Consider the following 23,968-nt stretch of genomic DNA (forward strand, 5'->3'; position numbering starts at 1 on the left):
CCATCCATACCATTAACTTTTCCAGTTATCCAATTCATTATTCAAATGATTCATTAAATTTTTCCATTGGACATTTGTATTTTTTAAAATCCTCACCCAAAGACATGCTTAGAGAGAGAAATAGGAGAAAGAGAGAAAAACATCAATGTGAGAGAGAAATATCAATTGGTTGCCTTTCATGTGTTTCCTGACTAGGACTGAACCCTAAACCCAGGTGTGTGCTCTGGCTGGGAATCAACTGGTAACCTTATGGTGCATAGGTCAAAGCTCAATCAGCTGAGCCTCTCCTGCTGGGCAGGGTAATTGTGTTTTTAATAGCAACAAAGTCTTTTCCATTTTTGGGTTGCTTCTTCTTATTTTGGCTGCAAAATCATCTTAATTCTAATTTTTTTTTTTTTTTTTTTTTTTTTTTTTTTTTTTTTTTTTTTTTTTTTTTTTTTTTTTTTTTTTTTTTAGTGTAAGCTCTTCTTTGTTTACCAAGTTATCTCTTTTTCTCTAGGGTTAGTGTTTCTTTTGTTCACCTTGGTCTTTCTCTCCCATGGTGTTGTTTTCCTCAAATGCCTAGTGTCCCTCGATCTTCTGCTTGTGTTTATGTAAGTATTGGTAAGCGCACATACTGAGCTCGAGCTTCCTTTATAGCTGTGTTCAATCTGGCTCTGTATCCACCAGAGGCCACACAGGAAACGAGAAATCACATTAGGTATTTCAAACGTTAATACAGATCGAATTTAATATAGAGATTCTTTACAAGATTATTGAAAATTCTGGAGGAGCAGGAGACAGTAAGGTCAAGTTACTGGAAGATTAATAACTACAGGAAACTGCTGCCATCTCTGTGCTGAAGAGGGAAACTTGACCCAAAGGCCAGGTCAGAAGTGCCGCTAAGGCTCCTGCTGGTGGAATCCAGTTGTCTGAGTGGGAACTTGATCTAAGTGGTTGGGGTTGGGGTCCACAAACCTAAGTGCCTTCAGGGGCTTGGCAAGCCCCATAATAGGAGAAGCAGGTGGGCCAGTGGGCATGGAATTACAAGGGTGGTAGAAACTGAGGCCAGTTGGAGAATGCATGCCTGGCCAAAGGCACTTGGATTTAATTTCTACAAAATACTATTCTGTCAAACAAGACTGATTTTCAGCTAGATTCTATGCCTGTTGGTTTTCTCTCACCCCAAACATGTTAAATACTTTTCTTCAAAGAAAAACTAACTTTCAGATCTAACAAAGGCTTAATGTACTCCACTGAGAGTGAGTTTATTAGTATTCGTTGAGTTGAATAAAAGCAATTTGTATCCTGTTTTATCCTTTTGTTATAATTATATATCACAGTATGATTTTGGTCACATTGGCTTAAGCATTTAGTTGTTTTATTGAGTGGGTCTTTATTGATTGGGTCCTTAAGGGTATAGGAAAAGAATTGTGTTCCTTTTAATATTTTATAGCTAGTTTTTTGGAGTCCTGTCTGACAAACATGAACTGAAGTATCATTATGATTTGGATGCTTTCCAGATATGAATGTCACTTTTTAGGTGATAAATGGAGTGATCAGGGACTTGGCAAATGGAGTAGAACTACCTGAGCCTCAGGACTAACTTTATGCTGACTTGAAGCAGTGGAGGGGGAAAAAGGGGAAAAGCAAACAATCATAAATCACTTGGATTTTTTCACACTCTATTAAACTTATGGGGGGAAACTCATATCAAGATCAAGCAATTATCTTTAATACTGGGAGGAAGAAACCAAGAGGTTTTTGTGCCAGATACATGCCAAGTGTGTACATGTCTTGCTTTGTTTTTCTCAGATTAACAACATAAAGCAGGGGTTTTAGCTCATGTTATGGATGGAAACCTGAGGCTTGGAGAATTTAAGTCACTTGACCAGTCAAACAGCTATTGAATGGCAGTTCTGTTATTCAAACACAAATCTGTTTCATTCCAACACTCAGCTTCTTTCCTCTCCACAGTACTATCTCTTTATGAAGACAGCAGCTGTCAAGAAATTTCAGCTCTTAAGGAAGTTCTCAAGAAAGGAGCACTTAAAAAATACATATATTTTTGTTGATTTCAGAGAGGAAGGGAGAGGGAGAGAAACATAAATGATGAGAATCAATGATTGGCTGCCTCCTGCACATCCCACACTGGGGAATGGAGCCTGTAACCTGGGCATGTGCCCTGACCAGGAATCGAACCCTGTGACCTCCTGGTTCATGGTTGATGCTCAACCAGTGAGCCATGCTGACTGGGGCAAGAAAGGAGCACTTTTAAGAGCTGTCAATTTCCCCCTAAAATGTGTTGAAAAGTGTTAAAAGTTTTAGACATTTTACCGGCTAATTTTCAAGCAGAGCAGTAAATGAGTAGAGTTATTTTAACTCAACATCACTTAGACACGGAGCTAAGTCAGGCTTTGAAGATGCCTGAGCTCTTTGCCTCTCGCTCCACAAATAGAGCGCGGATGGCTCTCATGCACAGACTCTGTATCAAACCCACCTGCTCACACATGCACCCTGGCCTGTGGTCCCCAAGGACTTACCGCGCCTCTGAATGTTGACAGCCAGTCACTTCCAAAATCACAGCTAGGAACAGCAGGGAACCGAGAAACCGGATACCGTACTGCTCTCCACTTCCAGGACCCTCGCAGCCTCATGCAGAAACCAAAGCTGGTCTTCAACGGGCAGCGGACAGATTAAGGTGCGAGATGGTAGAATGAAACCACCTGAAGCTTCGAGAGGCGGTTCATCCTGTGACTCACTGTAGGGACCCCGAGAGCCTGCAGTTCACGCACTCCTGGCTGTACTCCCTTCTCAGAGCGGCCTGTTGATTTGTTTAAGAGCACATAGTGGGCGCGGCCTAATACCGCTAATTGCCATTGGGCTTTGTTTTTCTTGCATGCTCTGTGATCCCATTGGTTAATCAGACCAGCACTGGCTGCAGAGGAGCAAAGTCAGCGGGTAAGCCAGGGCTGCCTCTGCCTCCACCGGTAGGCGGCTAGAGGCCCTACAGGATCCTAGAAAACCACATCTCAATGTTTCCTGGGCCACATCTTGTTTTGTAGTTATGCTCACCTGGGAGGCCTTTTGCACTTGTTAGTTTTAACTAAAAAGGTCCTAAATGGCTCCTCAACATCCTGTCTTGCTGCCCTCTGGTTGCGTGATCCTCAAACTTCAGCTTCATCAAAACCACCTGGCGGTCTGGTTAAAACATAGCTTGCAGGGCCCCGTCCTGAACGCTTCCTATGCACCAGGCGTAGGGTACGGCCCCTAACCTTGCATTTCCAAAAAGGTCCCATGTGATGCTGATGCAAGGAGTATGGGGGTTGATGGGGGTACATCTTAAGCAACTACTGTTCTAACCAGTATCTCCAAGCTGCCCTAGAAGACTAAGGAGCGGGGTAGTCTTCCCCACCTAGCCTTGCAGGTGCCCAGCGTGGAGGTTCCGGGCTTTGTGAAAAGAAACATTGAAGAAAAGCCACAATTCTCCTGAGACCATGTTCTTCTAGACGCTCCTTCCCTCCATAATTCTTTCAGGTGTTAGCTGCTTTACTATGGTTCCCCTTCTCTGTAGTCCCTGGCGCTTGCCACTTGGAATATGTTTCTGTTTTCCCTGTTCTCTAAGCTCCTTGAAGGCAAGAACTGTTTACTCATCGATGTCTCTGCATTGCTTGTCAAAGTGCCCGCCACAGAGGCTGTGGCGACCTGCGTCCCCAGCCGCCCTGATGTGCAACCCTCCTCATAGGACCACCCACAAGGAAGGAAAAAATTAACCAAACTTTAGCTCTGAAATGAACATCACCCTCATCATCTCTGATCCGTTTTCAAAACAGTCTGCAATTACAAAGAGACATTTATTGTTGAGCACTTGTGTGGCAGAGTGTTTTGGCAAAGTGCTTTGTAATTAGCTCGTTGATTATTGCTCAAAACGCTTAAGGAGAAATGTTCGCCCTCTCCCGGAGATTAGGGAACTGAGCTCAGACAGATCCGAAAACCACATCTAAAGTCATGTGGCAGATCATTAGCCTCGCCACACAGTGTCTATCTCCTTGGCTTTGGCCCTGGTGTGTAACTGCTCACTGTACTGGGAAGTCCATGACATGCAGGGGGTTATCCAATAGATGGTTCTTTTTGGACCATTTACAAAAATCAAACGATGATTATTTCAAATGTCTATGGAATGTGCTTTTTAAATATGGAATTAAGATTCTTGTTTAAAGTGTCAGGGTCATTATAAGGCCTACTCATTAGCTCACTGAATAGTTTCTGGTTTATGGAATGGACTCCACAAAGCAGTAATATCATCCCTACAGCTTCTGAGCTATTGGGAGTAGAGGAAAATATTCACAAATGGCATTGGCTCATTCTCTTGATTTAGCAAAGTTTCATCTGGATCTCTTGTCTGGTAAGTGGTTGGAGTGAAATTAAAGACATCCATTGTAATCCATCCACATTGCCAGATCAACTTGAGCCTTCAGTGCTGGGCCCTTAGAAAAGGAAGAAGGGCCTACTCAAAGGGAATAGACAACAACGAAAATTCCGGAAGAAAACTTTCTTCCTATACAGGAAGACCATCCCCTAAATAGCTGCTCTTTTATCTCTAAGGTGATAAATTCTGAGTCTATGTAATAGTTGCCTTTGGGCAGCTGTGGTTGGGACAAATGTAGTTTTTGGGCTCCTTCGTAGACCAAGATTAGACTGCTGCTGATCTCCCCTCTTGCCCAGAGGGAGAAGGCAGAGGGAACAGGCCAGTCTCAAAACATCACCTGAACTAGTGAGCTGGATACAACAGCAGCTGCAACCTGCCCAGGGCGAGGCCTCCTCCAACAGCCATCTATTAAACAGGACCTCCTCATTTCCGGATGATCTGCCCCAGGACTATTGCGCCAGGAGCAGAAGAAGTGTATTTCCCACGGACTCATTTTCTCCTAAACTCACTCAGAAACAGATGATAGCCTCAACAGTTTCATCTTGCTTAGGAAGGTAACATTTAGCTACTACTAGGATTTAAAACATGTTTGCAGTCTGACTCCACTGACCAATATAAAACTGTTGTTCATTTATTTATTCAACATACACTTCCCGAGAACTTTCTCTGTGTCGGTACCATGTTTGGCACTGAGGACAGAGGGTGAACAACATAAGCAGGGGTTCTGCCTTCTTGAGCTCACAGTTTAGCAGGGAAAGAGCCTTATATTAAAGTCATACACATGCACACACACGTCCTTTAAAGCAAGCCTGTGTATGCAGCATTGATTTGTTATAACACCATTTATCTTTGAACCATTTTCTTTAAAAGACAAACACAGCCGAAACCGGCTTGGCTTAGTGGATAGAGCGTCTGTCTGCAGATTGAAAGGTCCCAGCTTCGATTCCAGTCTAGGGCATGTACATTGGCTGTGGGCACATCCCCGGTGGGGGGTGTGCAGGAGGCAGCTGGTCGATATTTCTCTCTCATCAATGTTTCTAGCTCTCTATCCCTCTCCCTTCCTCTTTGTGAAAAGTCAGTAATATATATATATATATTTTTAAAAAAGACACACACACAGAGCACATTATGAATAAAACACTCTTGCAGTGCAGTGTGGGTGCATGTGCATGTGCTCAGTGAGAGCCAACACAGCCACTGGAGCATCAGGCACCATCTGCAAAGACCCTCAGCCTGCAGGTCTTGCTCACAACAGCAGCACCGTGCTGCCCACATCCACATGGAGCTGACTTCTGCCAACAACTTGAATGAGCTTGAAAGTGGGTTCATGCCCAGAGCTTCAAGAAAGGAATGCTGCCTGCACGTTAGACTTTGTAGGTCCTTCCTGCATCGGAAAGCCAGCCAAGCCTGTTGGGTTGCTATGAACTGTGAGATTTTAATTAGTGTTGTTTTAAGATGCTGAGTTCTGATAAGTTGTTACAGTAGCAACAGGAAACTAATAGAGGAATAAGGACATGAACACTAACAAGGAATTACTATAAAAATTTAGCAAAAATTACTAGTCCGGGCAACAACAGTATGCAAGTGATGGGTAAGAAATGGTCAGATTCTGTATATATTTTGAAGGTAGAACCTGAATGATTTGCTGATTGGTGTGTGATTGGGAGGAGCCAATAGTTGCTCCAAATGAAAAGAATGGGGTTTTCAGCCCTGGCCAGCTTGGCTTGGTGGATGGAGCATCTGCCTGCGAACTAAGGGGGTGTGGGTGTGGAGGAGGAGCAGGGAGGTGGTTCCGTCCCAGGTTCGATCCCGGTCAAGGGCATGTACCTTGGTTGCAGACACATTCCAGGTAGGGGGTGTGCAGGAGGCAGCTGATCAATGTTTCTCTCTCATCGATGTTTCTAACTCTCTATCCCTCTCCCTTCCTCTCTGTAGAAATCACTAAAGTATATTTTTTTTAAAAATGGAGTTTTCATTGAAACTGAGGAGTAGAAACCAAATTATATAGAACTGGGAGGAATAGGAACCAAATTATACATAACTTTCTTATGTTAAAAATTTTGAACATGACCTCAAAAATAAAGGACAATTATTGAATACTTTAAGTAGGCTAAGGTTAGAACGAGAGGTGTGTGTGTGTGTGTGTGTGTGTGTGTGTGTGTGTGTTTAAAGCACTCAGGAGCCCACACAGGGATGAAACTGATGGAGTAAGGTACATACAACCTATCCAAGCAGGAAGCCCACACATTCAGGAAGACCTGCAAAAGCAGGGTCCCCCAAGCGAGACTAAGGAGAGTCTCCTATGTTGTTAGAACAGAATCTCTCAAATGTAACTAATAAGATGCGACACTATTTCAAAAGAAAAAACCCCTCATAGGTGAGCAGGCTTTATTAAACCTATTTTAATGACAATGTTACTGAAATATGAAACTAGGCATAAATAATGTATACTTATAGCTCTTATACTATTATAAAACAAAATCAATTTACAAATGAAACACTAGGGAAAATGTAAGTCAAAATTAGAGTATGAATATACTATTCTAGAAGGTTTTCTTTTGTGAAAAATAAATCGTTAAAACTTGATCTAGTAGTTGAAAATGTGGTGTGTTTGTTTGTTTGTTTGTTAAGGTCCTCTCTTATCCATGGGCTAAGTTAGTAAAATAAATGTAAATGCCTGTTCTCAAATGTGTTGTAAAAAGTGATGCTACCAACATCAAAGCTTTACTTACTAGTTCAAGATAATCAGATATATTAGTCCAATCGGCCAAGCTTCAAATGAAATTTTTAATGTGGTACAATTTAATAGTTCTGTAAAGTTTACTTACTGGCATAAAAATGATATAGCATTGCAACATCTTAGAAATCTTCATTACATGACATTGAATAGTTTTGTTAAACATTCTACATTACATATTTACCTCTTCACTTAGTACCTCTGAACTATTGCAAATGGGTACAAATAATGGTGGGATTTGTGTAATTACTTACAGCGGCACAGTTCCTTTTTTTAAAGTTATTTTTTGTTTGTTTTTTAATCTTCACACGAGGATATTTCCCCATTGGTTTTTAGAGAGAGTGGAAGAGAGAAGGAAAGACAGAGAGAAATATCGATGTGAGAAAAACACATAGATTGGTTTCCTCCTGCGTGAGCTTTACCAGGGCTCTGGCCGAGGAGAAGCCTGCAAGTGTGGTACGTGCCCTTGGCTGGACCCTTCGGCCCACTGAGCCGAACCGGCTAGAGCAGCACTGTTCCTTTTGAAGCTTGCAAAGAAGACGAGTAGAAATAAAACGAAAAGAATTAAAAAGGAAGAAACAAAGTTATTCGCAAATGATGCTATTTTGTGCAAAAGCATTTCAAAAGAAGCTTCAGGAGACTAGTAGAAATAAGAAGAGTTTAAGCAAAATTGCTGGAAATAAAAATCACATGTGCTGGCAGCGCCGAGCACCTGCCAGGAGTGGGCACCTTTTCTTTCTCACACAAAAGCCTAGGCAGGCTCACAGAGGCTTGGGTGGACAATATGATGTGACCCCATCACACCAGAGGGTGGGCCTCCCTGAGCCCAGTATCCAGCAGGTGACAGAGCAGGCATTGCTGTCACTGCTGCCAAAGACAGTATCCTCCAAGTCCCCATGTGGAGTACGCTGGGAACACCTGGGTTACTTTTGGCTCTCACTTCAGAGGCAGTGGGGAAAGGAAGTCCCTGACATAGTCCCCTTTAATGATGAGCGGGGTCTGAACCACCCGGCAAGACTCAAAAGGTGAGGCATTCCCCAGACAGGGACAGGGGTGTGGAGGCTGTGCAGCTAAGAGGGCTGGCAGCTAAGAGAGCTGCCACACATTCATTTGTTGTTGCTGTTTCCACTGTTTCTTTTTGAGTCTTTGTTTTGCCTTTCTGGCATTCTAAACACAGACAGATGAGATAGTGCCACGCGCAACAGAAGATTAAGGAAATCAGCTGGAAGAGGTCAGCCCATGGATAAGAGAGGAAATTAGCATATATATATATATATATATATATATATATATATATATATATATATATATATAATTGTACTGTCCTTCAGTCTACTGAGATTTGTTCCATTTACGTGGATCATTGTGTGACATGAGGAGATGTGGCAATTTATGTGTTAGTTTAAAATGAAAGGACTAGCTCTAGCCAGTTCGGCTCAGTGGATAGAGCACCAGGCTTGTGGACTGAAGGGTCCTGGGTTCGGTTCCAATCAAGGGCACTTGCCTGGGTTGTGGGCTCAATCCCCAGAGGAGGCAGCCAATCAATGATTCTCTCTTATCATTGATATTTCTCTCTCTCTCTCTCTCTCTTTCCCTCTCTCTCTCTCTCTCTCTCTCTCTCTGCCTCTCCCTTGCTCTCTGAAATCAATATAAATATATTTAAAAAATAAAATAAAATAAAATAAAATAAAATGAAAAGACTAGATATGATTAAGATTAACATCATTTCTTATTTATTAAAGTTTGCCCTTGTAATGTTATTGCTATACACACACACAAGAATGGAGAGTGTTACATTACACATATGTACATAGGGGCAGAAGTATGTATGTATGTGTATGTGTGTGTAGTAGTGTATATATACAATGTAACATATATAGCATATATGCATCAGTCTCTGTGCTTGTGATCTTTTAATCTTGCTTCTATTTACTCACTTTTCTTGTATTTTTCCTCCTTCCTTTCTCGCTCCTCTCCTCCTCCTACCCCCAGTACTATTGATTGAACCTGATACCAAAGCAATATATATTTCAACCATCAGCCACACGTCCTTGATCCTGGTTCAATTAATTCAATTGAATAAATATTTTTCTACTATTTTTATAATAACTGATAGTTATTAGAAATTCAGCAACATATTTTTTTCTCTCTTTGTCTCCTCCCCCTCACAGCTCATAACAGATCACCCTGCCCCAGATAGATACCCTACAAAAGCAAATGAGAGGAAAGAGGGAATATAGAAAAGATACAGAGAAAACAAATGCATCAGTTATCTATAAACCATCAGTGTGTCAGTAAAATACTTCTCTTTGTCACAACTTTTTCGTTTTTATTCTTTAATGTCTGAAAACACCTGAGTTTAGCACAAACATTGGAAAGCAAATTCTACATACACTTAGAAATTCACTATATAGAAGATAAAACCCGTGATGGCTAAATTAAAGTAAGCTATTTTACACTATTCATACAAGAGAAAATGTTAGAGATGTCTGTTTTATTTTTGATTCACTTTTTTTTCCCCCTCAACATTCAGTAAATATATCCTCATAAATTAGTAAATGATAATAGGAAATGTGCATTTGAGATTGAGAAAAAATGTCCTGGGATAGTTACAATGTACAAGAATTTAATTAGACATATTTGTTAAATATGCGAGATACAGTTGGAGCCAGCTAATTAGGAACACTTGAAACCTAAGTCTGGCTGTGGTGCCTCCGCCCGGAAGGCACTGGCCCTCCCTGTAAGCCCAGGGGAAGGGGCTGAATGACTCCTAAGAGCAGGGCATTAAAATCTAATTAAGAACCTAATGAGGACGTAGACAGTTGTACTGCTTGTAATCTAAACATCTGCCTTGTCACTTCAGTCCTGAAGCCACAGATTTATCCATTACTGGTTACAATTACTGTGCATTGGAGGTCCTTCTACTGTACAAAAGGAGATAGTTGCTGGCCACGTTAAAAAGATAGCAGTCGCTAACAGATTCTGAAGGAAAGAGAATTTGCTTTTCAAAAGCAAATATGGGACATGCCAGCTTAAAGTCAGGTTCTGGGACTTGAATTTAGAGAGATGCAAGCAGAAAGTTCTGCCAAGCCCTGTTCTTGTTTACATCTGCCTGGTGTGTCTGCTTCCTCGTTCCCTACAACTCCTGTTCTAGTCTTCATTCCTTCCAGGGCCCCTGCTCAACTCCATTCCCTTTCTCAGCGAGTGGCCTTGCCTCCCACCTTTCAGTGAAAAAGGAGGCCAGCTCTCCCAGGGTCCCAACTTTTGTACTGACGTAAGTAGGTGTGTAACTATTTGCTTACTGTCTGCACACATTTCCTGCTCAATAGAAAGCGCTCCCTGTGAGATCAGGGATGGAGCCTGTTCCCCAGTGTCCCCAGCACCCAGCACATGGCCTGAATAAATGTACTTCTTTCTCGTCATTTATAAGTTTTGTTTTTAACATATATTGTTACAGTTAAAAAAACACACGCCACAAAATAGTACAGAATTCTGTTGAAGCAAATGTCAAAGTTAGCTTCCCGGGTAAATTCCACTGGCGCCTTCCTCATCCCCTTCTCCCCAGCCCAAGAAGCAAGCCCCTAAGTCCCCGATTTCATCTTCTGTGATTTCTTTTAGGAGCCATTTCTCCTCCACGTGGACAAGCCAGGGAGGGGCTCGGTGGGGTGGCTGCTTAGCGTGGCCGAGAGTTGCAACAGCTGAGGGTGAGGGCAGTAGGCTGGCCAAGGAGAAAGTGGCCGGGTGCCAGAGCAGCTAAATGAGTCATCAAGTCTTAAGGGTGAGTGCAGGCGAAAGAAAATACGAGGCCAAGTTAAAGGTCAAGGGAATTCAGTAGTAGGCCAGGAATGGAAACACAATTCAAGACCCAGTGAGAGGACTCAGAGATATAAAGGACTTGACAGTCATTTAAAAGGAAAACATTTTCTAAAAGAATTTTCTCTTAACAAAATTTTAAAATGTTGATATCAATAAGAACGTTAAAAAAAAATACCTTATACCTATTTGACCCCAAATACGTTAGTAATGTTTTATTTATTTATTTTTAAATCCCAAGGCATACAAGATATTGGCATTTTTTTAAATCAAGGGGTGGGTACATGGGTGTTTTATATATTTCTGTATTTTCTTTTTCTAAATATATTTTATTGATTTTTTTACAGAGAGAAAGGGAGAGAGAGAGCTAGAAACGTTGATGAGAGAGAAACATCGACCAGCTGCCTCCTGCACACCCCCTACCGGGGTTGTGCCCACAATCAACGTACATGCCCTTGACCGGAATCGAACCTGGAACCCTTCAGTCCACAGACCAACGCTCTACTGCTGAGCCAAACCGGTTTTGGCTATTTCTGTATTTTTTTGTATGAATGAAATATTTCATAATGAAACAACAACAGCAACAATGAAATATTCCAGGAATTAAAGCCTAAGCTAATAAAAAGTCAGGTCAGAAAATTAAATACCAGAAGCAGTAAATAATCAGCAATATTGCCAAGGAGCCCCAATAGGAAAGGTTTTAGGCTCAACCTGATAAGACGTGCCTTGGAAGATTCTGCAGATATTTTGTAGGAATTCCCCATATTGTAGAGACAATAACAAATAAAATCTTGGCTCTACTTATATTTCAGGATAATGCGAAGCAGGAAGTTGGCCAATATCATTTGCCTTGGCCGCACATAAAAGTCATTAGTCTGGTTTAATGAGTGGATATTACTCTGTGAGATAACATAAGCAGAGATATTATTTAAAAATTGGAAGCAAACTATGTCTGAAACAAGAGTGGTGATCTACAAGTGACCTCTAATCAGACATGGCCTTGGTCGTTGGATGGAGAATAATGAAACCACTCTCCCTCCCCAGCACTGCTTCCCATCACAACCACCATCTGGAGAGTTGGAGGCTGAGCGGAGGAGGAGGATGCAGGAGCCAGTGCTGCCTCTGCTTCTGCCCAGAGACTCAAGGATCAGAGAAGTCCCTTCTCCCCACCATTGTCCCCGCCATCCAGGCCCAGGTGGACACTTGGGCATTCTGCAGGCCATCCTGTGGGTGTGGACCAGGAGGTCCTTCTCTGAGCTTTACCACGTGGCTCCTGGGACAGCGGTAGTGGAGGAAGTACAGAGCAGGAAGGAGGAACAGGATAGTGACTGCAGTTCACCACACTGACTGGTATGTGGGCATGTGTGAGGTGCCCCCATTGGACATACTTGGAAATAAGTAGGAGCACCCTGAAAGAGAAGAACCAGACCCCAGGCCCTCACAGAAATTCATGGGTACAGTCCTTGGACCTGGCCTGCGATCAGGGCCATCTTCCCTGGCTGCCCACAGCCAGCCCTACCGCCACCCCCCTCCCCTCCATTCACCCCGGTACCCTATTTGTCACTGGGTGATTAGAGCCTGACTGCCAGGGGAAGGGACCAAGGAGTCAGCCATTCTTGCCTGCTCACTGGCCCCACCCCCACTGTGGGTTGCCCTCTGTGTGTGGGGTGACTGGTAGGGCGGGGGCCTTGGCCTGGCACCACCCATATCCCCTGCCACTCATCCCTGGTTCCCTGTTCACCATCAGGCAATCGAAGCCTGCCAGCTAAGAGATGATCAGTGTGCCTCACAGTGACTGATAGAGCAATTGTTCTGCCATTAGGGTCAATTTGCCTATTACCCTTTTATTATATAGAATAGAGGCCCAGAGCACAGGAGTGGGGACCAGCCGACCTACCCTGATGGGGGCTCCATATCAGGGCTCCATATCTGGTTCCTGCTGGGGCGGAGGGAGAGGGGGGTTAAGGCCAGCTTAAGGGGCTGCAGTTGTTCTGGTCTCTGGTCATTCTGGTCATTCTGCCATTTCGGTTGTTGGGCTTTTATTATGTAGGATATATTTATGTGTCAATAATATATAGTACTATTGATGTTATGTGATGTTATATATGATATTATATATTGTATCAGATCATATGGTATTATATTACCATCCATCCTATATAATAAAAGCCTAATATGCTAAGTGTCTGGTTGTCCAGTTGTCTGTTCAACCAATCAAAGCATAATATGCTAATGATATGTTAAGGCCACTCAACCACTTGCTATGACATGCAGTGACCACCAGGGGGTAGACTGGTCGATCAGTCACTATGACATGTGCTGACCACTAGGGGGCAGACTCTGACCGGTCGGTTAGCTTGCTGCTGGGGTTGGGCTGAATAGACTGAGTGAAATGGGCTGGACATGGTCCTTCCTCAGCTGGCCAACCTCCTATGCCCCTCCCTGCCCCCCCCCCCCCCCCCGATTGTGCATGGGTGGGGTCCCTTGGACTGGCATGCACCCTCTTACAATCCAGGACCCCTAGGGGGATGTCAGAGAGCTGGTTTTGGCTTGATCCTGCAGGCCAGGCCGAGGGACTTCTAGTTGAATATAAGCTTATATAGGAGTAGAATTTTGTATCTTAGAATAAAGAGGCAATAAATACTTATGACTGAAAAAACACATACATTTTCAAGACATTAAAGTCTAAAAATAATGCCTTTATACAATGAATAGACATGCAAAATAGAGACAGGGAGTGAGTTTATCCTTTTGCTTAATTTTACATTTAAAAATTTATTTGTTCTAATTCACATAATACAAATTGTTGGTGAAGTATTATTTTTTTTAAAAATCACCTCCGGAATGGGATTCCCCCCACCAGTTTTTGTTAATCTTCATCTGAGGATATTTCTCCACTGATTTTTTTTTTTTTTTAGTGAGAGTGTAAAAGAGAGGGGAAAACCGGGAAACACATTGATTGGTTGCCTCCCAGGCAGCGCAGGAGTCTGCAACCAAGGAACCTGCAATCAAGGAATGTGCCCTTAACCAGAATTAAACCCAAGTGCCTTTGGTCCACAGGCCAACACTCTATTCACTGAGTCAAACCAGCTAGGGCCAGAATGGGATGGTTTTAACAAAAGTCTATTTGTGTACTTCTCATAGTTACGTACACTCCTTTTCATTCTTTTATTTAATTTCCTTTTGTTATTACAATGGGCACAAGTTATTCAAATTAATTTTATTGCTATATAAAGCAGGGCTTTTCATAATTGAAAATAGAAGTGAATGCTTTTATTTTTTTCAATTCCTCCGGGTTCTATTTTCTTATAATTATTTTATTGTGGGGCTGAAATGGTTCACTGGGATGATTGCCTGAAGTCCAGTACCTGATTCTCCCAGCATGAGGACACTGGGGCCGGCTCCTCTAGGCACTGGCTTAGCTGTAATTCCTCACTTTAAGCAACTCTTCACTCACAGTGGCCGCCTGATTTTCCACGTGCAGAATCAATTTCAACTCAGGTCTGAGGAATCTTATATTCAGGGACTCTCTCTCCAGTCATTGGTGCACAGTGTGTTCCTACATTTTTTCTTCCATTTAAATTCTTCCTTGGGAACCAGTTTTGGACACCAATTTCCTTGAGAGACTGGTGTCCTGTCTTCATTTCCCAGTGCCACACTATGGTCCTCCTGCTCAGAGAGCCCTATGACCTAAGTCGAAGACTCTTAAATCAGGCCTCCCTCCGCCTTCCCCACACCATCCTCTGGAATTTCCTCGGCAGCTACTACCACCACTTGGCCCTCTTGCTCCTTCATACTGCCCCGGGTCATCACCAGATCCTTCAGGCACTGTTTGGCCTGCTGGGCCTGCCAGCCTCCCAGCACAGCCCTCAAATCTATCTCCTCCGTGGGGAGCTTGGTCCAGATGTTCTTGGTCTTAGCAGCAGCAAGAACCACTGCTCATACCAGAGATTCTGATTCAGCAGGCCTGGGATGGGATTATGGAATTTGTCACAAGTTCCCAAGGAATTCTCATTCAGGTGGCTGTCCAGAGACCCTGCTTTGCAAAGCATTGATTTGGCTCCAGGCCCCATGCCTGTTGGCACCGTCCTGCTGAAGTTCATGAACCAGGATTCCAGAGCAAGCAGCATCATGTATTAGGTATGGACACTGAAACACAGGAACCCAATCCTACGTCATACTGTGGCATTAGGTGATGGCCCCAGGAAAGGGCGAGAGATTGCCTTCCAATAGACACGCGCAACCTGGCATAACCTCAGGCATTTCAAGAGATAGCAGAGTAGTTTCCAAACTTGCTCACGCATTGAAATGACCTTAGGTATGTGATTAAAATGTGGATTCAAAGGCCACAGCTGACATTACTAAATAAAATTCTCCAGGATGGAGTCTCGGAGTCTCCATTTCACCGCGTGCTCCAGGTGAACCTGGTACACACCTGTGTGTGGACCCGTCAGCGAGGAGGGACTGCAGGGGACCCGGTTATGGTTCTTCCTGGCACCTGAATCTCCACAGTTTGAGATGCATACCTTTGGCCTAACACAGTGATTCCCAAAGTGGTCTATATCGACCCCCAGGGGTCTATGACAACCTGCAAGGGGTCTACGTCAGCGGAAAAAAAATTTGGGGGTCCATGAAATGAAAATGGGGGTCCACAATAGTGGATCTCAACATACACTGATAGTACCTATTTACTTACATCATATTATCTTATAATATAAAAACATATAAATTATTTATAAAAGTACCTATGAAGTAAAAAATTTATTATATATGTTTATAAAATTGTGTAAGTTGTAGGATAAAAACCTGCACATAATGATATACCAGTATCATCTTGTTACAAGCATACGCGCAGTAAACATTCTTGCCAATTTTTGTCTCAAAGCTTCTCGAACTTGCACCGACTTGTTCAATTCGTCACTCTATAAATATTGTATGAATGTGAGAAAAATACGTTCATTCATTTCCTGAATCTTGAATAGGAAAGTGCTGAGAAAACATTTAAAAAAATATAAACTGGTAGTTTATCATACAAATTATAGTGAATCAGTGTTATTTTGTTTGAGAATGCCGGAGAAAAGTAGGTACATTATTTTTTATTAAATTTTATGTTACGTATATTTTATATAACAGATACAAAATTTTATTTTGAGTAGTTTTAATTTAAATTCAATAAATAAATGTATAAAACTTAACATGTGTTTTTATTTCAAGTTTTTAACACTAAACTTCACTACAGTTAGAAATTCACAAAAAAATCAATATCAGGTAAGTAGGGGGTCTACCCAAAACCGAAAAACATGGCAAGGGGTCTATGGCACAAACAAGTTTGGGAACCTCTGGCCTAACAGTTGTTTTGATTATTCTGCTAATATTAAACATCTCTGGGAAAAAGGACTCCTTCCAATGCTAAAGAACAGAAGTGATTAACATTAAACACTACCTGTTATTTGGAGGAGGGTGTTGAGATATGTCCCAGCTGGAACCATGAGGCTACTTGGTTCTACATTTCTTCACACATGCTCCTCACCTCTGTCCTCCACCCCATCCCAACAACTACTGTCACTTAGAATGATTATTAGGTACACGTACTCTCCCGGCCACTAAACCACACATGCCGAAGAACAGAGAACGCCTGATTTGTCTCTGTATCTTATTGTCCAGCATGTAAATGTTTAATAAGCTGTTGCTTAATGAACACAAGATAGTACCTTACATCCTACGTCTTAAAGCCAGTGAGTTTATCAGGCCTTTTCCTCTGAGCAGGTTTTGATGTGGAGAAGGATGAGACTATGAGGACACTGGGACCACCCCCATCTCCCCACACACCACTTCCCATGGGGCAGGAAAAAGCTGAAGATGCACGAGATACATCAAATGGTTGTTTTGTGCTGAGGTCAATTCTCAAAAAGTTGGTGCCTCTCCCATCTGAGGAGACCTCTTACATTGGCTGCCACTAGACAGCTCTTTCCAGGGCTTGCTGTGCAAGCAGGCAGAGGGAGGAACTCTCTGTGGGTGTTCCTAAAGGCTTGCTTGCCCTAAATATTCAATCTGCCTCATATCTCAGTAAGAACAAGTTCCTGGTAAAATGAAGAAAATACATTAGGTTTGATAGGGTGTCTAGAGATTGGGACAAAAGTATGGAATTTGTCTTCCTGGTTGGACAGAATGCTCTTTCTAGTCTTGCAAAAATCAGAATAGGGTAGTGAACAGGCATGCAGGGGCCAGAGGACACTCCAAGGGGGAAAAGGCCAGTGTGCCAATGTCACATTCCATCTGATTCAGTCTCCTGTCTAAGGTCAACCTAAAGAGGAATGTGCTTAGGTGAAGAGTGGGGGCCCTGTGAAGTGGGATTTTATTGAGAGAGCAAGCAAAATACTAGGTCTATGAGCAGAAGACTCAACTTGAAAAGGATATTTGGAATTGATGTTTGGAAACCAATTGTCTTGGCCATCTTGATCAACCTGTGCACTACCGCATACCTTTGAATGGGGGTGACCATGTTTACCTGGTGGGACCCCCCTTACGCTGTAAGTTAAATGCTTGAGTGAAAACATGCCAGAGTGATGGTTACATTAAAAAACATAAAACCCAGAACTCATGATCGAGGTGCGACTCTGTCCTTTACACATTAAGTACTACAGAATATTGTGACACAACTTTCCTAACATACTACATGATGCAATAGATCAATGAAGAAATGTGGGAACTGGCTGTAAATTTCAGTTTAAATTAATTTTCCCACTTTTTTGTTTGTTCTTTTGTTTAAAGTTTATTTATTTATTTATATATTTTATATATATATATATATATATATATATATATATATATATATATATGTATATTTATTGACTTCAGAGAGGAATGGAGAGGGAGAGGGACATAGAAACATCAATGATAAGAGAGACTCATTGATTGGCTGCTTCCTGCACACCCCACATTGGGGATGAAGCCCATAACCCTGGCATATGCCTTGACCAGGAATTGAATCATGATCTCCTGGTTCATAGGTCAATGCTCAAACACTGAGCCACACGAGCTGGGCTTTATGTTTAAGGTTTAAAGGAACCTCTCGTGTTTCATGTACCAGGCCCTCCTCAAAATGCTGGCGCTCACTGCCCCGAGTATGAGGCTCATTCTTTACGAACTCACTCAGACACTGCCTTCAGTTTACAATCTGACTTATAAGAACTAAACTCCTTTTTCCTCCTGAACTCTTTGTGGCAAGTGGAACTAACAGATTTCTCCCTCCTCAACCTCGCTCATCAGCAGAAGACCCGGTATCAGAAAGATTCCATGAAGCTAGATCATTCCTCCCAGACAGCAAATGGAGCAAACTGACAACCAGCGTGCTATGATGTTTGTGCCATGTGGCTGGCCTAAGGCAGGACAGAAAGAGTCAGAAGCACTGCATTTGGAATGGGATGGGATCCTCTGTTATTCCTAATGACCAGGCCAAAGGAGGAGTAACTCTGGTTACCTCTCGATGAGTGGAGCCTATCTCTGCAGGCCTGTTGATTGACAGAACTAGGAACACAGACCAGCCAGCACATGGCTCCCACTAGCAGGAGACAAAACTAGAATCAGAGTCCAGTATTTATCCCAGCTGGAGAGAATGAGTAGAGAAGAACTGGGTAGGAAAGAGGACTTGCAACCAAGGCAATTGCTCCACCTGATTTGGATCTAACCCTGCTGCCATCTCAGGAGCACCAGCTGTGTCCTGCCTCAATCGCTGGCCTGAGCTTTCCATAGGCGTATAAATATGCTGAAGTCGCTGCGCCCTTAAGAAACAAAACTTCCCTCTCACTCATCTTCAAGAGTCATTTCCCCAGGGAAGTCTTTGCCTAGGCCCAGTGCTTCCTTCCTTCACTGCAGTGTTTGTCATTTTATATTTACTAGCGTCACATTTTGATAAAAACATTTCTTCCTGCCAAATTATAAACTCTAAGAGGATAGTAGTTGTGTCTGTTTTGTTCATGATTCTGTCCCTAAAACCCAGCACTTAGGAGGTCCCCCAAAATGTTCATTAAAACAGAGGATGCACAAATGTGGAATGAACTGGGTTTGCTGAGGGAGGAGATGGATTCACCAGATTTGAATAGGGAGCTCCTGTGGGCATGCAGGGTCCAGAGGAGACAGGTGTCCCAAATGAAGTAGCATTCACCAGGCATCAGAGCCTTCCTTTGTGCAGTTAAATTGGCCAGAATTTCAACCTTGACTCTCCCATTTTGGAACACCCTTCTGAGACGGCTTCACTTTTCAGAACTTGGCATATCTACCTGGTCCTGCGTCTGTGGGCTTTTGAAGGCTGACCAAGCAGGATGGCATGAAAGAGAAGGGAGTAGACTTCCATCACTTTGCTGAGAGCCCCATCAGAGAGGAGGCTGGAAGAGTCCTGGCCTCCCAGGCGGAACAGAAGGTGGGCTTCCTCTCAGTCAGTGGCAGTCGCACTGAGTGGCACAAACACCGGAAGAAGACCCAACTTCTCCAATGGCCCACATAGGTTACGAAGATCCCCCTCCCAACTGAAGTAAGATTAGGCTCCCAGTAAACCAAGTTATAATTTTCAAGCCAGTAAGTTCTAAAATCTTCTTCAAAGAGTATTTCAATCTGAAATGTTTTTGTTTGGTTAAATTCTATTCTTACCTTTAAGAAAATTATCACTCAGTTTTTCAACTTCTTTAAAAAAAAAAAAAAAAAAAAAAACCACAGAGAAGCATCAACTGATTTGCCTGCCCATTCATTCATTTATCTATTCAGAAAATACATTTGAAAAAGCACCTATAGAACTTACAGTCTCAAGAGGAACCCTGCAAACAACCAGTTATACTGTGAAAAAGCCTGAAACAGTACCACAGCTTTGGAACAATCCAGATGCGGGGGTAGTTGTAAGTACTAGATTCCAGGTCCAATGGAGTTTAATTCTCTTTATCACCCTTCTTCAAACTTCTCCACCACTCCATGCCCCCAGCCTACCAAGAGGAAAATAACAGCTGGCGGAGTTGGGGAAGGTTTCATTCACTTAAGGGGTGACATATGAGCTAGGGCTTGAAAGATGAGTAACAGGTAAAGTTGACAGGCAGAGCCAGTAGCAAGCTCTTCCAGGAGGTGGGGACAGTGTGCTCAAAAGCACTAAGACATGGAAGACCGTGATGTTGGGGAGAAGGGGATGGTGAGTGGCTTAAAATATGGGCTGTCAGAGGAGTGCAGTTGACCGGTACCATGAGCATTAAGATGGAGAAGAAAGGTGGACGTGACTGGTCAGCCAACATGTGGTGCTATTTCCTGACCAGAGAAACAGAAGCCGGTCTCCCTGAGGCTAGGTGTAGCTCGGGGTTGCACAGGAAGCACCCTCTCCTCTCGGAGCTGTATCCAGGGAAAGCGTGGCTCTGCTCTCCCTTTTCACCTCCTGGATGCACCCTCAGAGTCCGGGCCCTGACATTCCAATCCTGGACAGAAGAGTTGGGTCTTCTAAGACCCTAAATCTATTTTTGTTTTGAGACTCAATATCTAGTTGCTACATTATGTGTGAAACTGAGACGGTGAGCGACCTATTCAAGTATCTTTTTCCTGGTGCCAGTAAGAAATAATAGCCCATTTAGAGAACCTGAACTGAGGACACTCAACCATAAACATTAGTCATAGTATTACTCAGTTTCTCACATAAATCAAATTCAAACCCACAGAAAAGCAAATCATTACGCTGACATTAGTTCACAGAGGCTTGTCTAATTATGATAAGAAGATAATCCCTTTTATAGCAGTTATTTTTAAAAATCATAATTTTATAGGTAAGCATGCCATTTAGAGTTGATTACACTGTAGGCAGAAAAAAAAAATAAACAGTCCTAGTAAAGAAAATGCTCAGAAGAGAAGAGAGGTGAGCTATGGAAATGGAGACATTGATTTTGAAGACAGGAAACCTGGTCCATGAGATGGTCATTTACTGGCTCTGTGTCTTTGGGGAAGCCACTTAACTTCCCTGCATCTCAATTTTTCCTCCCATTGAATAGAGAAAATAAAAATACCTATGTGGTTGGCCTTTGTCAATATCAAGTAGCATGGCATGGGTTAAGGTGCTTTGTAACCTAAAGCCATTTTACTATTTATAAGAATTACTAAGGCCTGATGCATGAAATTCGTTCTGGAAGGTATATTTGCTCTTCATTATATAGGATTAGTTGGAAAAATAATCCAGGTTAAAATTCTCATATCAGAGAAAAATATTATACAAAAGTCTACTAAAATTACTGCTATCAAACTTTGCAATGATAACCCATAAGCCAAAGAACTTCATACAAAAGGTGCTTGAATAATAATTGTATTCTTCCTTTTTATGGTATTTTGTTTATGTTAAAATTAGTAATGGCTATTCTCTAGACCATTAGACCTTAGAGCTACTCCTCCAAAAAAGGCTCATGATCACAGAGAAATACTGCACACTACAACTCAGAGAGACTGGTTAAAATATCGGAGGAATGCCACAAAAACTTTTTAAAAATATATGTATACTTTATTGATTTTTTACAGAGAGGAAGGGAGATGGAGAAAGTTAGAAACATTGATGAGAGGGAAACATCCATCAGCTGCCTCCTGCACACCCCTGTGGGGATATGCCCACAACCAAGGTACATGCCCTTGACCAGAATCGAACCTGGGACCCTTGAGTATCCACTGAGCCAAACCGGTTAGGGCTCCAAGATAACTTTTAATAAAATGTTCTCTAAACTTCTTGGAGCATAGAGCTCCATTTTCAAGTATTAGCTTTAGTTCAAAAGAATTTATTTTGGGAATTTAAAAAAATAATAGTTTACTAATTTTTGGAGAGAGAGAGGAAGGGAAAGGGAATGAAAGAGATAGAAACATCTATGTGAGAACACGACATTGATCAGCTGCCTCCTGAATGCCCCTTACTGGGGACGGAGCCCGAAACCCGAGCATGTGCCCTGACCGGGAATTGAATTACCAACCTTCTGGTGCTTGGGAGGACGCCCAACCACTGAGCAACACTGGCCAGAGCAAGAATATTTTTAATATAGACTTTTCTTAGAACACATGAAAGCATCCACAACAAAACTAATAACCAATTCTAGGAACAGTGTGTTGATATAATTTTAGAGTGGAGAGCCTCAATCAGTATAGCTTTGTCAAAATGGTAATACATTCTAACTGCTCTGTAAACTTTCTTTTCTTGATTGCAAACAGTTTATGCTTCTCCTTCCCTATGTGAGTTTGCAGTTCTCTGAAAATAAGTCAGGAAAAGAATTTATTAAGAAACTGAGTCACTTAGAATTTTAAAAAAATATATTTTATTGATTTTTCACAGAGAGGAAGGGAGAGGGATAGAGAGCTAGAAACATCAACCAGCTGCCTCCTGCACGCCCACTACCGGGGATGTGCCCTCAACCTATGTAATGCCCTTGATCAGAATGGAACCTGGGACCTTCCAGTCCCCAGACCAAGGCTCTATCCACTTGAGCCAAACCGGTTTCTGCTGAGTCACTTAGAATTTAAGCGCCTTTGCCAAGGTGGAGGCTGTGAGATTCGAACTCAAGCTATTTTGCTCGAAAGCTAGAGAATGATCTGATGATAAATCAAAATGTTTCACACTGTGGTCCTGCCTGGATAATCATTGTTGCTGGTTAGAGCTGCTTCACATTCTTTCAAATGCCAGTTTAAAATAAACCCTTAAGTATTGTTGGGTAGATTCAAGATTTTTAAATTAATTTTAAAATATGATTTTATTGAGAGAGAGGGAGAGAGGGATAGAAACATCAACAAGGAGAGAGAATCATTGATGGGCTGCCTCCCGCTCACCCCACATTGGGGATTAAGCCCAGAACCCGGGCATGTGCCCTGATCAGAATCGAACCATGACCTCATTGGCCAGACAATGGCTCAAGTTTCCTATTGTAGCACAGAAGATAATGGATTATCAGTTGTCTCACACCACCCAGACATTGCTTTGAGCTGTTCTAAAACTCTAATGATGTAGCTACAAAAGATGATGAATTTGAACTTTACTCAGCACTCCATAGCTTTATGGATGAATGAAACTCATGTCACCTCACCCCACAACCTGTTAATAATTAATATTAACAGCATATATGGGTGAGTAACCCATAGTTCTCTGGGAAAGGAACCCTTGTTTTTTATCTTTTCTGTACTAGCTCAGATAGAGATGCCAAGAGCTGATTAAATAAGCAGTGCTTTACAAAGTTGAGCATAGTAAGTTAGTATCTCTCTTAGAATTGCATTGATCCATCTCCATTTGTGCTTTTTTTCTGGAAGAGGTTTTAGAAATTGTGGTTTTACTTTGACTAAATTTCAGGTTAGACAGAGAGAAATACATATCTGTCTTGACCTCTCACGAATTTTCTCCCAAAGGTACTGTTTTTGACATTTTAGTAGTTTTATAAAAGATGCTTATATTTTATTAAGAATCAAATGGAGAAGTGTGCTAGTATAAAGGTAATATAGTTTTAACAGGTTTAAAGGACTTTCAAAATTATTCTGATGTATTCTAATTTTACAAAATGGAAATGTTATGACAAACTGAAGAGGTATATTGTGTTTGGTCAGATGGGGAATGATCAGCTTTCATAAAACAGATATTTCCCATATACTCCATTTAATAATTAATTTTTAAAGTTACAAATAATAACTTCAGTGAAAATATTTATTACATCACCCTCTACTGAATTTGCATTGTCGAATGGCTGTAGTACAACTTGATATGTGTGTGTGTTAGTCATGTTTTTAATATTCCTTACTATTGTGAATTATCCGAATGGCTTTTTGTTGTTAATACCCTGCTTCTTAAAATGCTTAGGTGCTGCTGGAATTTTCGTTATGGGACCTGTGAAATGAAAGAGTCCTAGGTATTTATTTTATGAACAAGCAGTAAGACCCTTCTGAATAAACTTAAATTGAACATTTGAGAATTCAGAAAGTAATTTTTGTTGCCCGATGAGTTTGCTAAAGTGTGGGATCGGGTCTCCATAGGAGAA

General features: G+C 42.0%; 1 long non-coding RNA gene across 1 annotated transcript in view; it reads right to left on the bottom strand.

Moving 5' to 3' along the window:
- Positions 1–379: 379 nt before the first annotated feature.
- Positions 380–23,968, bottom strand: part of LOC311618919 — a 422,988-nt gene continuing 399,399 nt past the window's right edge. The window contains exon 2 of the long non-coding RNA XR_014794411.1: positions 380–462. This is a non-coding gene — a long non-coding RNA (uncharacterized lncRNA). The remainder of the gene's footprint in view (positions 463–23,968) is intronic.

Source organism: Pipistrellus hanaki, assembly GCF_964339955.1.
Source record: "Pipistrellus hanaki genome assembly, chromosome: 3".
NCBI classification, from domain to species: domain Eukaryota; kingdom Metazoa; phylum Chordata; class Mammalia; order Chiroptera; family Vespertilionidae; genus Pipistrellus; species Pipistrellus hanaki.